A 13,972-nucleotide genomic window follows, 5' to 3' on the forward strand; every position below is an offset into this window, starting at 1 on the left:
AGGAGCTCATTCATAAGTGCCAAAAATGCAACACATCACACAATGATAATGTCACAAGCAAGGACTACAATTCCGTTAGGATTCTGTGGTCTAACTGCATTCAGACAGGTTCTCAGATGTGTAGATACAAGGCTGGATTACAGTGAAGCTTCATTTAAAAGGATTCATGTGTTTAATGCCTTATCAAGGTGTGAACAACGCTACCTTCAAACCTGGATGGGACATGGTTTGTTATTTTTATTCAAATTGAAGTCAGTAGTTTATAAATATTCTTCCTGAATTAGCACTGGAAAACTACTAAAGCCTAAAAAAAAAGGGATGCCCAGAAAACAACGGAGGTAGGGAAAATAGAATGACTTGGATACAGCTTCAGGAATGGTTCTCTCATGCAGAGAAGAGGACACTAAAATATATAGTAGTCTCAGCCTTTCTCTGGATGTTTCCTCATGATTTGATGCTAACTCCCCAATCTAGCAACTCTTCTCCATCTACCAATGGGAACACCGATAAAAGGCAAAAATATCAGTAGGTAGGTTGTGCCACATAAACACATGAATGCAGATGACTTTGGATCAGGAGAGAATATAAAGGATTAAGACAGGGGACAGGTGCACTATCCATCTATCTTACACACATTTTCTGAGAGTCTGTCTTATGCCAGTTCCTCTGCTAGTTACAAGAGCTACAGTAAGTAAGCAATGGTCTAATGGGGAGGAATTAGCTTATAATGGCAGTCCATAATAAGTGACATCACAGACCCACACAAAATCTTGTTGAGCAAGGAATGAAGACTAAATAACTGACAATGGGGATTAGGAGCATCTTCATGGATGAGGGATCAATTGAACTTGACATTGAATTATGAGTAGGGACTTAACAAATGTTTAAGAAGTTCAAAGGCCCAGAAACATCAGAAAACTCTGCCTGAAAAACAGTAAGAAGCTTTGGACCTTCTAAAGAAGAGAAGCTTGTGTGTGGTGTTACAGTAAAAGATTCTAAGTAGACAGAGAGTGATAAAGGATGGGCAATAGGTAGAACAATGGAAATCACTAACAGAGAAGATAAGTAGGAAATCTATTTAAAACGCATGCTATTGACTCACTAGATGGTATGTTTCTGTATTTCTGTGTTTTGTAATTTTATTTGGCATCTGCTTAAAGAAACCAACCACCAAAAGTTAAGTTCTGTGAAAGCATTTAGTCTATTTTTATTACTGCTGAATTCCGTAGTGACTGGAAAAGTACCTGGCACATAGTTGCAGATCAGTAAACATGTAAATATTTGTAAATTGAAGTTTAAAGTTATTTAGTAAACATTTATTGAGCACTTGCTGTGTGCTGGCACTGTGACAGGATATGTTGTGTTGTCTTTTTACCCAAGAAGATTAAATTATAGACAAGTGATAACTAAGTGGTGAGAAACAGGCGTTCTCAAATGACTGGGAAATCTACCAGAACAGAAATATTCAACATGGCAGTCACTAAGCATCTGTAGCTACTAAGCAGTTGAAATGTGTCTTGTCTAACTGAGATGCGCTATAAGTATAAAATATGCTCCAGAATTCAAAGGTTTGGTACAAACAAAAAAGAATGCAAAAGCATCTCATTGAAAAATTTTGTAAAATTGATTGCATATTGAAATATTTTAAATACATCGTGCTAAATAAAATATATCATTAAAATTAAGTCACCTCTTTCTCTTTTGGTTACTAAAAATGTAAAATTAATTATGTAGCTCACTCTGTATTTCTATTGGGCAGTACTTTGTTAGAAAATCAAGAATAAAACTATTTTTTTTAATGTGTGGGTTGGAAAACCTCTACAGCCATTTCTCCGATTATATTAATTTTGAGTACTAAAGGGAGGGATGAGTAGTTTTATAAACAATTGGAGTGACTTTTGTGAGTTATGCAATTAAAAAAGACCACTCAGTTCTAGGCAGTAACCTAATTCGATGCTTTATGATTCATGTGCAGATAAAGAGAGCCAATCTTGGGGCGCCTGGGTGGCTCAGTCATTAAGTGTCTGCCTTCAGCTCAGGTCATGATCCCAGGGTCCTGGGATCGAGCCCCACATTGGGTTCCTTGCTCAGCAGGAAGCCTGCTTCTTCCTCTTCCACTCCCCCTGCTTGTGTTCCCTCTCTCGCGTTCTCTCTCTCTGTTGAATAAATAAAATAAAATCTTAAAAAAAAGAGAGAGAGAGAACCAATCTTGATTCTCCACAAGGCCTGGGATTCCTTGCTGACTGGAGGAGAGTAAGAAACTTTTCAATAGTTTCCCAGACAGGCATTCAGATTTGACCTACTGCTTATTCATGGAATCAGGTCCTTTGTGAGAAGTTCCACTTCCTGGTTGCAGTAAAATGATACAATCACTGAAAATGGCAGAATTTGGGAATTTCATCTATGGGTCTAGTCAAAGAGTTCTGAGATCTCCCTGTCAGAGCCATATCATCATAACCCAGTGTGTGCTTCCTGCCTGGAAATGCTTTCCCTGCAGCCAACTGTTGCTAGCAATTCTCAGAACACTATTAGAGGTGTGTGTTCCCGTATGAAATAGCAGTATTGTGAAAATTCAACTTGGAAATTCTGTGAATTATGAGACCAGGAAACAAATATATTAGGAAGAAATTGGGATGCTGAAGCATGGATAACAGCAGGGCTTGCTGGGCAGTGTTATTCTGGGCTGGGGAAGTTATGAAAGAGTTTCGTGTAGGAAGAACAAATTGCAGTTTAAGGAGCATGTAGGCACCAGGCATTAGGAAGAGAGGAGGAATCAGAAATCCAACAAACTTTTACATAAAAATGAGAAGAAACTGATGGATAACCTGGCTTTTAAAACTCTTTCTCCCAGTGCAAACTTGGGTTCACATATGGACAAGGTTCAATATAAATCTCAGGCAGTGGAATGACTGTAGGTGTGTTGTCATTATTGCTGTTTGTCAAATATTCCTGGTTCTTTCCACTTTCTAGCACAGAACAGGATTTTGCTTCCTGGCAATCTTGTGTTTTGATGGGAGCATGGGATTAATTATATCTAACAAGTCATTTGTGGAAGTGATATAAGTTCCTTCTGAGCTAGAGTCCCTTATCAGTGCAAAACTGTCCATGCTATGTGGGATCTAAGACCTATAATTAACTGAGTCACACTGGTTAAACTACCTTTAACAAAATAAGTGGAAACTGGCCAGAAATAACCTTTCCAAACAACTTATTTATTTAGTTAGGTTAACTTATAGTTAATAACTTATTAGGGCTATTTGACATAACAAAAAGCTACACAATATAAAAAACCTATCCAATCTACCAGACTTATATTATTTAGTTTTCTCTCTCTCTCTCTCTCTCTCTCTCTCTCTGTCTCTCAGGCTATAAGTAAAGGGAACATAGGATCTTAACCTCTAGGCTTCATTCCCCCTCCCCCACCAGTCCCCAATCAGTGGTACATAGTTTCCTAATAGTAAAAATGCTTTGCTTTCTCTTTCTCTGGAAGCTGCCTACCCTGTCTTTGTGGATGGTATTCAATGTGAAGGCTCTCATCTGTGTGGTGACCAGATTTGGGCTCCCTCAAATGTGAGAAGAATGAGGGGATGGCATTCACCTCTCCAGTAGGAGCAAGAACCATCAAGCTATGAAAGTTCAAGGTTTATATATCTGAAATGAGAACTTCCATTTCTGAGATTGGTTCCCTTGGATTAGTGTTGTTTGTTCCCTTGCTATGATTGGTTAAATGCAAAATAGTCAATGTGATGTTTTAATCCCAGATGTAATTTATGTATAGACTGGCTTTTCAACCCTATGCATTTGGTGCTAGATTTTACAGATCATCAAATTAGACAATACTCATATGGTAATGCTATGACAATTCCTGAAATTCAATGCACATTTTAACACTTGTGCACACTGAAAATACTTCCAGAGCTTTCTTTTACCACTGGTGTGACGACTGCTAAGGTTCAAAATGGTGCCTTCTCCATCAACTTTGTTTTCTGATTAACTGTAACTAAAAATATTAAAAAATAAAAAATGACTGTAACTAAAGAGTTCTGTCATTAATAATCAGCAGTGTTGAAAAAAGAAAAGAATATCAAACCTGGAATTACTGGTCTGGATCATAATCTTTATTATATTATTTACTAGCCATCTCACCATAGGAAAGCAAACCATCTTCTTTGAAATAAGACCAATAATGCCAAACTAACTGAAGGCGATGCAGAACAAAATGAGCCAGAGTAAAAGAAAGGGAGTCTACAGATGAATGGTAATTCACACCATAAGAAGCAGTTACATTTGACATTTTCTACTGAAACCTCTCTAAATTCTCTTTTAAAACCCCTGTATGACTAGTAGCATTTGAACAGTGGTAAAGTCAAAGCAAAGTCAGATGGTCCTTTAGCTTTCCAGGGTAGATGGTGCTGACATCAACTAAAATAGAGATTATGGAAGAAGGTTTTCTGCTATGGTCTCAGAGAATAGAATGATTTGCATGTCTAATTTAAAAAAATGTGGGTATCTTTTTTCTTAAATCTTCTACACAGACTTTAGGAATGAAATTTCTCATTTGCATGTTAGGAGCTGAGCTCAATCTCCTTTTCTTTCCCAATACGTACACACCCATATTAACTTCTCATGCACATCTAAATGAGGTAGCATACTCTTTTCTGACCTTATCAGTCCTTCTCATATAATTACTCACCACTCTTTCCCCCTTCCAATAGATTTTGGAGTTTCATTCCCAGGGCTCAATGTATTTTGCCTCCATTTCTTTATCTCTCCCAAGGCTACATAGCAAGAATATAGAATCTTATTCTGGCAGCTGCTTTAGTCTGTTTTGTTTTGCTTTGTTCTGTTTTGATACTACTAGATTCCTATTTTTTGTATTTATTCTTCACGTAGGAGAAGATCACTCCTTGAGCCACTAAACAGTTTGTGTCTGTTGGTGCCAGGTTTGTCAGCTATGATTGTTCTTTCTCTTATATTTCACCTCTTTCAGCATAATTGCTGTCAATCTTGCTCAACTTGAAGTTTGGACAATAATACATAGTTATAGTTTACTGATATTTTGACTTTGCAACATGTGAAGTAAAATTTTAATTAGCATTAGAGAGGGTTTGGGTCTTGTGAGCAGAAAGAAAAATGTTCAATCTATTTTCAGGGGCTCCTTCATTCATTCTTCAAACAATTATAGTTTACTTACTAAATACCTATACTATAGGAGGCACCCAAGGAGAAATAAAATACATGAAATAGTCCCTCAGTTTACAATCTAGTTGAAGAAAAGAAGTATATCTATCAACTATTTTAGTCTTGTTTTTCTAAAATATTTCAATTCCCTTTTGCTTTTACCCAAAGATAAAATGGATTTGGCAACTGCCTTACATATTTGGACTATGTAGAGAATCTGTCTAAAAACAAAGTAAGATTTCAGTGAAGCACTTTTTAATAGCAATTTTTTAAAGAAAATTCCCTAGTAATTTCCTTAAAAGTTTACTTGATTTTATTTAGGTAGCAGTCTGATTTAAAATGTTTGTCAGTCTAATTTGTACTTAAGTAAAAATCTACTCACATAACTTCTTATGTTCAGAATGCCAATATATAAATGAATAATTGAGGGAATTCACAAAGAATTTAAAGAAAAAAAAACACTTAGATTAATTATATTCCCGGCCTAAAGTTACTTCAGTTCTCAACTTAATTGTCCCATGGAGACCTATCCTTTATCATCTGTACATATACCACACACACACACACACACACACACACACACCATGTACATACATATTTTAATTTAGTCCAATAGGAAACTATTATTCACCAAAAGCTTTGTTTGATTTCCATACTTTCAAAAACCTTCTCAGATCTATTTCCCTGCAGTCCTATTTTCTTTTAGCTCTATCCTGAAGAAAGCCTCTCTCTGTGATTTGAAACATTTCCCAGTGTCTATTGCAGTGGCTAATTTTTCACTTTATTAACACCAATAATATGATGCATTCAAGCACTCTGCAGTGTTTTGATAAGATTCCATGAGGGTCTAGCCTTTGCCAGCTATATAAAAATGTTCAAAAAATAAAGCATCAGGGCAAAAATATATGCCCTGCTGACCATTTGTACCAAAGGAGATTAGAACACACGGCGGAAGCCTGGTCTATAGAAGTATTTTCTGAAGACAGGAGCCATGCAGAGGGCTTCATTACCTTCCGAACACTTCAAAATGAAAAATGGGAGGAAAGTATCTAGGGAAGACTGGACAAGAAAACATCACGCTAAACAGCATACCCATTATGATAAGTAAAAGGGGGTGTGTGATTTAGAGAGTATTGATTTCAATTCCCATTTCAATAAAATGAGAAAAAAGGTGGTGGTTTCAAGAGGGGAAAATAAAGTATTATGCTTTTATCAGACAGGTCATTTTGAGTTTGCTTACCCATTCCTTCCGTCTTCCTCAGTCTCAACACCAAAAAGAGAAGAAAAAGAATACTGGTTTAACAGGGTCATCAACAAAGGAATAAAAGGATTTATTTAATTCACCATAAAATTTCAGGAAAAAATATAACATTTGAATCATGCGACCTTTTTCAGATACAATCTGTGTGAGAAATTATAGTGAGCCTTGGAGCATATATAGATTTCAGGAAATTGTGAAATTTTGGTGTACCTTAATATATCATGAGCAATTTAGCATCCCTGACTGAGTGCTAAATTTCTAACCTGCTCTTGAGAGGTAATGCTATAAACTATTTGAAGAGTAACTTTGTTTAATGTGTTAGAAAATATGAACTAAACAATTAATACTTCCAGTAATATTTTATTATAAAAGAGTAATATCCCAACTGCAGAAAAGAAAAATATTCTGTTTCCTACCACATTTGCTGTGACAAAGGGTATTATGAAATCTCTGCCCCAGGAACTGCCTGAAAGTCATTTCTCATGTCCACATTTTGGCTGTCTTATATTAAGTGAGGTAAATAAAAGATATTATGATCCAAATAGCATAATAATAATAATAAATGAATAAAAACAAAAAAACCCTCAAAAGTTCAAAAAATCTTAGAGACAATAAAATGACTATATCAATTTTTGTAAAAATAAAAAATGACCTTTTACTATTATTTTAGCCCAAATGGCCCAATTTTAGTTCTCAGTTCTCTGCTTCATTTATTTCAATTGGTGGCAGAGCTTTTGAATGTGCTGGGAAAGCTTTGATCACTATCTCAACTATCCACACATCAAAGAGAACTCCATATGTGTGTCTTCTGTATTTCTCTTGGCACTGTATACACCAGAGATTTTATTGCACATAAAAGGTTGTGTCACAGAATCATTCAAAATTGACTCAGATTTCCCTTTCACTCTTATTAGTGGAAATTAACTACATCATACTCTTTTTTTTTAACATTCTTAGTTTATTGATCCTCTCATGAAAAATCTGCACAACCACCACAGATAAAGCCACTGCAGCATCTTTACTCCTTCTGTTGTCCAATCTCCAGCTCACTTTGTGCCAGCACCAACGTTGGCTTTTGCAGTCCCCCTGACTTTCTTAATTCTGTTCTTGCATTCCCTTTTGCTGTTTTCTTGATGTCTTTTTCTTCTCATACAGGCCATGTCTTGCAAGTCTGTGTTTGGGTTTATTTTTCTTTGCATAATCCAAGGAATCATAAATCATGCCAAAGCCGGTTGTCTTGCCACCACCAAAATGGGTTCTGAATCCAAACACAAATATGACATCTGGTGTGGTCTTGTACATTTTGGCTAGTTTTTCCTGAATTTCTGTCTTAGGTACCGTTGCCTTTCCAGGGTGAAGAACATCAACGACCATCTGTTTCCGCTGAAGTAGTCGGTTAGTCGTGAACTTCCTGGTCCGGGTAGTTACTGTGTCATTCATGATGGCAGCGAGGCTTCAAGCCTAACTACATCATACTCTTAATATAATTGATAATTTGATCTAAAAGCTATATACAAAACGTTCTTTTTAAAAAAGATTTTATTTATTTTTGTGAGAGAAACCGCGCAAGCGGTGGCGGGGGCGGGGCAGGGAGGGAGAAGCAGACTCGCTGCTGACCAGGGAGCCCGATGCGGCATTGCATCCCAGGACCCTGGGACCATGACTTGAGCCAAAGGCAGATGTTTAAACAACTGAGCCACCCAGGTGCCCTAAAATGTTCTTAGTAAAACAAATAATTTCTCTAAATATGCTCAACTTGGGGTGCCTGGGTGGCTCAGTCGTTAAGTGTCTGCCTTCGGCTCACTCAGGTCATGATCCCAGGGTCCTGGGATCAAGCCCCGCGTCAGGCTCCCTGCTCCATGGGAAGCCTGCTTCTCCCTCTTCCACTCCCCCTCCTTGTGTTCCCTCTTTCACTGTGTCTCTCTCTGTCAAATAAATAAATAAAATCTTTAAAAATAAATAAATAAAATAAATAAATAAATAAATAAATAAATAAATAAATAAATAAATATGTTCAACTAAACTTTGAGTGGATTTGCTTCATTACATTGCAAAAAAGAAAAATGTGGCAAAAAGGAATGACTTGAAGTTATTACCTGTTCCCTTTTAACATGTTAGGTGAATTTTTACAATGGAGAAATTCAGACTTACAATTCAATTATGTGAAATACAAATGACAACGACTTTGGAAGAGTTAGAAATACTGTATAGTTACAGTTTTTCAGGAACCCTGTTATAAAATCACAACAGAATCACAGCATTCTCACTTATGATGGAAGCACAGATCAAATGATTTGGATCTGGAAAAATAATATCTACAATTTTTTACAAATGTGCTTTTCCTACCCCTCAACTCTAGGTCTAGTACCATGGGGCAAAATTAGGGTCCACATTCAACTCACTCTACCTGCTACATTTTGTGAATAGATTGAATAAAAGAAAATACAACATAGCAATTAATGTGGAAAATTGTAATATTTCTGATGAGATACCAATGTGTTAATATATAGTTTTTGTTAAATTCAACTTTTTAATTAAGTTGTTGACATACTGAGATTGTCATTTGTAAAAAAAATATATATATCAACAGGTAAGCCAAACAGAGGACCATGGAAATTACCCATTAGTGGTCATTAGATCACACTGGAAAGACAACTTTCTGGAAAAATTATAAACAAAGAAATAAAATAATTCAACATCTTCCATTGAGCTTTAGGGCTATAAATCTGCTAATAATTATTTAAAGTAATTGTGAGCAAAGACTTGAATGCATTATGACAATTATACTGTGCTTTAAAAATGTAGCATAAGACGGTTTTGACAGTACTTCACATCAACTACTGAGACACTTAAGTTGTAAGTATTCCCAAAAGAAGAAGAAGTAATATTCTGTGGAGTTGCATGCAAGATGGAAGCCCTCTGAACTACCTGAAGGGTTTAAGGTGGATTTAGCCCTTCTGGTCTCTTGACTGTGTCTACACAAGCAAAGCGAATTGGAGATATAAAGCAATGATCCTGATTAACCAAGCAAAAAATAATTATCTGCAAGTCAGAAACAGGCAATGGTTTAGGCATGAATTATCCAGACTGACTACTATATATGTTGATTGAATTCATCAGGTAACACTATGCTGCCTTATCTTTTTTGTATAGACAATAAAAAAAAAAATTGTGAAGTACGTCTGACATCAAACTTTGTGCCTGTATGTCTCTTCAGAACATGGTACTAAAGGAAAGGTTTATTCCATGAGACCAAGTACACATTAGAATAAGACGAAGATGAAAGAAAATTCCAATATTTTGAAATGAGAATTCTATGGCTCTAATGACCACATAGTGTCCATAAGCACCTCAGGCCATAAAGATATAAAGAGGAAGGCTAGATCATGGATAATCCAGTGATATATATCTCATTTCAACCTCAGAGACCTCACACCTATGTAGAGGAACCTGGACAAATAAAGTATGCAGAGAGATAAGTAGATAAAACCAGTTCAGGTTTTTAATAGGTGATATGAAAACTAAATAAATGGTTGAGATAGAGGGTGATGTATGTTAGGGTACTCAGTCAAGACTTCCTTGAAAAGATGTATCAAGTACCTATTTTTGCATCAGTGGCTTAAAACAACACACATTTATTATCTCATGATTTCATTATGTCAGGCATCTTCTATAAACTTAGCTTGATCTTCTGCTTTGGGGTTTCTCACAAGACTGTCATTAAGGTGTCTGTTAGGGCTAAGGTTTCATCTGGAGGTTCAACTGGGGAAGGATCCTCTTCTGAGCCCTGTTATGTGGTTGTTGGCCAGATTCAGTTCTGTTTCAGTTATTGGACTGAAGACTTCAGTGGATGGTTGTTGGTCATGGCTCTGTTTCAAATCCTTGCCATGTGGACTTATCAACATGACAACTTGTTTCATCAAAACTAGAAAGGATGAGGGTCTTCTAGCAAGATGGAAGTAAGAATCTTTGTAATCTTTTTTTTAATAATTTATTTATTTATTTGAGAGAGAGAGAGTGACAGAGAGAGCACAAGGGGGGGCGTCAGAGGGAGAAGCAGGCTCCCCACTGGGCAGAGAAGCAGGACTCGATCCCAGAACTCCGGGATCATGACCTGAGCCACAGGCAGTCACTTAACTGACTGAGCCACCCAGGCACCCTAGAATCTTTGTAATCTAATGATGGAAGTGACATCTTCTCTAGGTTGAGATATCCTACTGGTTAGGAAAAAGTTATTATAGAAAAGGACATAGTACAAAGCCATGAATACCAGGAAATAGGGCGCCTATCATTGGGGGCCATAGTAGACATTATCTACCAGAGAAGATATCATTGCAGCCTAACCATGAGCCAAGCATGGGGAGGAATGCCCCAGTCAAAAGGAAATGCTGAGGGCCCAAAATCAAAAAGCCAAGTGTTCAAGAAACTGAAAGAAAATAGAACAAATAGAAAATTATGAGTGATAGGGAGAGTGTTAAAAGATAAATTGCAGTTAGGTCAGGTAAGTCCTCATAAGCTACGCTAAGTAGCTTAATTTTACTCTAAGTGTAAGAAAATCTATTCATGGTTCTTTGGCAGGGGTGTCATATCATTTCATTTACCCTCTAAGCAGATAACTGAGCCTGTTATATGGAGAATGGAAAGAAGATCATAGTAGTGGTAGTGATCAGATGATACTTGAGGCAAGACAATTGACAGTGTTCTGGATTCAGGTGGTGACAGTGGCAACAGGAAATACAGCACATTCGAGACATATTTTAGAGGTAGAATCAACATGGCTTGAATGTGGAGGGTGAGAAAAATGGATAATTTTAATGACTGCTAAATTTCTGGCTTACACAACAGGGTTGAGGGAATGATTGTACTATTGACTGAGATGAACAAGACTGTGGAGTAGGAATAAGAAAACAATCTGAAGAGAAAAAAAATCACAAGTTTAGTTTGTTAAACTCGAGATGTCTGTGAGACTTTAAGTAGAACTATCAAACAGGCAATTGGAAATAAACGTCTGGAGCTCAGGGAAAAGATTGGGCTAAATATTTAATTACATGAAATTAATGGAGTTTGGACATAACCGAACACTCTAGAAAATGTATACTAATAAAGAATATTATATTTAGGTTTGAAGCCCAAATCTGCCATCAAATAGTTGTGAATTTTTAGGCAAGCCACGTTGTCACTTTAAGCCTTTGTCCGTTGTAAATACATGTATGATTTAACATGTGTGAAGTGTAAACTATATCATGTCTCCAGGAATTATTATTCAATTCACTATGTAGTCTTGGTTAAATTATGTAGCTTCTCTAACCCTTATTTTTCTGCATGAACAGAAAACACCCTATGAAATCTGAGGTCCCTTCCAGCTTCAAAATTCTCTCTATGATTGAAATACAGTGTATATTCACAATTACACAGAATGATTTTCTATTTAAAAAAATTTTCAAAATGAACACTTAACTTAGCTTCTAGTTAGTACACTGGATATAGTATGCATGAATTTTCAAATATTTTAATATAATCATCATTTTATGGAGAAAAACCAGAACTGAAATAAATATAATCCATAGGAGTTTTATTATATTATCTTAACAAAATAAGTATTCAGCATCAGATAGCAACTATCTAATTTCAAGATTTCCTTACCATCTTCATGCCCACAATAATACACAATCAGAGTATATTTAATAAGTTCTGCAAAAGAAGGTAAGTGAAAAGAAATCATCTTTTTTTCATTTTACATTGGGCCAAAAGAATCCAACCCTTCTATTTAAAAACAAAAATTATTGTATTGGCCTAAATTATCCAAATTGGCTATTTCTTTTCTTTAGCATTTACCTTTGTTGCTTTCTTTATCAAACCCAGTCTTGATTAGCCCTATTATGATTATAGAGTTAATGTGCCTTTTACCAAAATTAACCTTATTGTAAAATAGACAATCATCTTAACAATATTTGCATATCTGTTTAGTATGAGAAGTTGCAAGTTGAAATGTTCATGACTTTTCAAAAAGCAACAAATTCATTATCTAAGCATTATAATTCACATCGTAATATATAAACATTAGCAACTGCTTAAGCTATTAAGCAAATACTCTGATTTGAATTTAATTTCTTTTTGTTTCCTTCATCACAATGCTTCGTTTTCCACAATAGTTCTTATGTATGTAGATATTTTTCTTAGGCAATTAAAATGTAGTTATTTTTAGGGAATGATTGTAAAATTTCCACAATGAAATTCCATACTTGTTCTCCCTCAATGACTCCTTAAACAAAATTTTTGTTTGTTTGTAGTTTTAGTATAATAAACAAGACAGAATCTAAAAATCATCCTTTTTTCTCATTTCATCTTTCCTACCCCACAGCAATTTGTTATACTTGTTTGCTAAAGTACTAAAAATTAACAGGTAAGATTAAAATTAATAGATTAAGGCTTGCCCCCACCCTCCCTCACCCACATAGTGCTATCACTACCATAAAAACATTAGCTATGGACTCCTAAGAGTAAAGTGATAGTTCACCTGTGTTAGCCTCCTTCTTTCAACACTTTTTAAAAAAAAGATTTTATTTATTTATTTGAGAGAGAGAGAGAATGCACAAGCCAGGGGAGGGGCTGAGGGAGAAGCAGACTCCCTGCTGAGTAGGGAGCTGGACATGGGGCTCTATCCCAAACCCTGGGATCATGACCTGAGCTGAAAGCAGATGCTTAACCAACTGAGCCACTCAGGCGCCCCTCAACACTTTCCACTATTCTATAAAGCTTTTATAGAAAGAGGGATTTGGTTTTCATTATTCTTAGCCAAATAAACCATGACCAAAAGACCCAAACAACTTTTGTCATACTTCCATCAGATTTATTTAAAATGATAAAAACATAAAGGTGATATCCAAAAGTGTGAGGTAAGAAACAATACTCAGTTATCTATTTAGTATGATTTGAGGTTCCATGGAATGTTCATCCTTGGCTGTGTCACTACCTTGGAAGGCAGAGATGAGTGCAAAGCATACAAGGATAGCTAAAGGGCAGGTGAGTCCAACCTTTCTTTATTTCAGTTTGTAAAAACTAGTGAAACCTTCCTTCTCCATAAGAACACTCCTTCTGTGGCCTCTATATCCATGTGGGCCTATGAATTAGAGGAGCAGACTCACGAGGACATGTTGGTATGCTAGCATTTAATACTTCAGTGAGCCTCTACCTCAAGTGTTTTTATAATTTAGTATAACTTTCACTTGCCTCAGTATCTCAGTTTTAAATCATGAGATTAATTTTCCCCTCCTATGAGAACTGTCAGTCAGCAAACTGAATTCCTGCCTTTGAAGTTTTTTCGTTAGTGTTCTTCCCAAAAGTTGGAGCTGCTCATGGCATCCTCCCTCTGCTGATTCTTCAAATACTTTGTCATCACAGCTCCTGGAGTCTCAACTACCTTCTGTCTTGCTACCAAGCAACAAAGCTGCAATTTGACTCTGGTATCATTATGAATTGCTCCTCCTCCAAAAATCTTCAACCTAAAATTTTCCTACAATCTGTCATACT

At 36.1% G+C, this 13,972-nt stretch overlaps 1 pseudogene; it reads right to left on the bottom strand.

Moving 5' to 3' along the window:
• Window positions 1–7,385: 7,385 nt before the first annotated feature.
• On the bottom strand, window positions 7,386–7,882 carry LOC114218898 (small ribosomal subunit protein eS24 pseudogene; annotated as a pseudogene).
• Window positions 7,883–13,972: the final 6,090 nt, after the last annotated feature.

Source organism: Eumetopias jubatus, unplaced genomic scaffold (genome assembly GCF_037043125.1).
Source record: "Eumetopias jubatus isolate StellerSeaLion01/CBP00866 unplaced genomic scaffold, mEumJub1_p1.0 scaffold_1, whole genome shotgun sequence".
In the NCBI taxonomy this organism is placed as follows: domain Eukaryota; kingdom Metazoa; phylum Chordata; class Mammalia; order Carnivora; family Otariidae; genus Eumetopias; species Eumetopias jubatus.